The following is a 2,956-nucleotide window of genomic DNA, read 5'->3' as shown; positions in this document are numbered from 1 at the left end:
TGTGGGTTTTTTGTTGCTTTTTTGGTTGCTTTATTTCTACTTTGCCTTTTGCCATTATAAATTTAGTATTATGTTGCTGACTAGCCTGAAATTTCTAGACTTACTTGGCGGAGAATATATCCAGTTTAATTTACCTACGTTTCTTTGAAGTCTGTATCTTAGTGTTTTCAGTGGGAGATTTTGCAACTCTGTTTCCAAAGCCATGTTGCTGTTACCGACCATCATTGTTGTGACAGTCTCATGTGAAAAACACACGCAATCTTCTGCCTCTAATTTTTTTTTTTTTAGGTATTTGCCTCTAGTGTCTCCCAATCTCACCACTTGACTCTACAGTTGTAATAATGAATTCAATTTTAGTTTTTCCTGGCCAAAGATTTTAAATTTAATGTGGCCTTTTCAACCTTAAATTTTTCTTCTTTAGGCAACTATATTCTACTGAACTCCATGATTTTCCTTAGCCTTATTTATGGACTGACTGAGCTGTTCTGAATTAACCTTCCCCCAAAGTAACACACAAATGACACGATGTAGGAAATTCTGTTCAAACCCCCAAACTGGGTACCTGCAAGTTTAGTAAAGTACAGTCTCATAAAGGAGACATTCGGAAGCTTTTATAAGAGGCACTTGTATCAGTCCTGTTTGTGATATGTGGTGACGTACTTAGCTTTGACAACTCTTGAAAATCGTGGAACAAATAGTATATTTTAACTAAATATAACAGAAAATAGCTACTTTTCCATTTATTGAATTGCACAAAATTGATACATAGAATAACAGAAGTTTGGTGCCAATTCTCAAGCAAGATAATAATAACTATGTTAGTTTACCAAAAGTGATACATTTTACTACCTGAAACTGCATACCTGAAAATTTTTATAAAATCGATAGGAAATAAGATTACTTGATAAACACAGAAAATCAGCTGTAGCCCAGTGCTCAGGTGTCAGGTGTGCAGTGGCAGAGCTGGTGAACCCCTAGACCTCAATTAATGTAAAGAAACATGCTAGCCATGATCCACATGATGTTTCTACAGGCTGAACAACAGCTCCCTGGTTCTAGTCCATCATAGATATTTCAGTAAATGGCAAGTGTAGAAAAGGTTAATTCAACAACCAAAACTCTTCCAATAATATGAATGTATTTTAGATAACCCTTGTTTTGAAATAGTCATTTTGCAAACAAGCCCAATGTATTTAAATTCAAAAAATATAATTGTTGAACTGGTATGCAAATACTAAATGCCTTCTTTTTTTTTTCCTATACTATTTCCCTTCAAGAAATGAGGACAATTGAATTATAATCTCCTTATGGAAAATAGGCTACTTTACTTGATATATGCATTAGTAAGCAAAACAAAGATCTAACAAAAGAACTGATTTAGTAAAAAAAAAAAAAAAAGCAATACTGATACAATAAAAAGGCAAGGGCTTGGTTCTTCAGTAAATTTTTGGCATCTAGGTAGAGCCTAATTGCAAAAGTACAGGCTTGGAAAGTATCTTTGAAGCAATTTCTAGAGCAACATTGTGCATGACAGGCTATCACATATACATTCACAAATCGTTTGGATGGAGTTTCGGGAAGTCAAATTGTAAAGACACAATTTAACCTTATTACTGGAATTACAACAGTTACTCCAATTATTCTCTCAGAAATGTTGTAGCAAGTGCTTCTGAATAAAATGCTGGCTTTGCATCTCTGATGCCATGTTGGTCACAGCTGCTCCTGCTTAAAGGGGAATGGGTTTTCAGTACTTAGGGGATTAATAAAGGAAGACAAACCATCCTAGTTAATTAGCTCTGACATGTAAACTTCCTGAGAGCATGCCGATGATAATATGAAAGTCATTAGAGAGTGCAGAGATGAAATACAGAGCAAAAGTTGCGGGATCACTTGGTATTGATTGCAATATAGTTGCTGTACTCTTTTTTTCAGTAAGGAGAGCAATGTGGAGTGGCTCAACAACACTGCAAAAGTTGATGAACTCTTTTTGGGCCCTTTAACAGAACAAAGTACTTTTCAGTTGATAAAGTTATTATGACTACAGGTAGAACAAAGCATTTTCAGTGAGCTTAAATGTTAGCTGAATTTTAATTCACAAGAATATTTACTTAGCATTTAATGCATATAAAATAATTTACAAATCTAAGTTACAGCTGTGCCATGCCATGCCTGTGTGTTGGTTAAATACCTTTTTAAAGCCTTGAGAACTTTATTTTCCAGAAAACTCTTTAAGACCCCTAAGTCAAAGGCGAAGTAGATATTAGGGCTTTGCATAGGGATGAGTGTAAGTATTATTACAACCTCCAGTATTACACCTACTGTAGCTGACTACTGCTCAGTCACTGCAATTTACCATGCTTGAATTAATCCTTAGCTTTCCCCTGGGGGATTAATATCTGTTACAGCCACATCCTGATTTCTTGTGCAAAGTGCTTTTGGGATAACAGCTCCCTGTCATCCTTCATAGCAAAGAACAGATCAAAGGCAGTGCCTCTTGACATGCATCCACTTGTACGCTATTCCATCAACACTCTTGTGTTCGCTGTCACTCAGTGCTCCATCCTGTTCCAGAAAACTAAGGAATGTAATAATAGTATAGACATTGTCTGCCAAAATACTGTGAAGAAATACGAATCTTCTAAGATTTTAAATGTCTGTTCTCCTGCAGTTTTTTCCAAAATAATTACCCTGATCACACCACCTTCTGGAGTTTCACTTTGCACTTTTTTTTAACCTTTCCGTGTACTTGGGCTTCTCTCCAAATCTTTATGAAAAGCTTTTTCTATAAAACCTTTTTGTGGCCAAAAATTTCCAGGGTTTCATCACTCATGTCTACAAGTACTTTGTTAGGCTTTCAAGGGACACTTCATGACGACTACAACTCACTTAGAAAACCAAACAGAGATCTATGTTTTTCTCTGCATTTCCTCGTTTAATTTTTCAAAAGCTGACATAG

The sequence above is a fragment of the Corvus hawaiiensis genome, chromosome 3 (genome assembly GCF_020740725.1).
Source record: "Corvus hawaiiensis isolate bCorHaw1 chromosome 3, bCorHaw1.pri.cur, whole genome shotgun sequence".
NCBI classification, from domain to species: Eukaryota; Metazoa; Chordata; class Aves; order Passeriformes; family Corvidae; genus Corvus; species Corvus hawaiiensis.
This window is presented reverse-complemented; position numbering follows the sequence as displayed.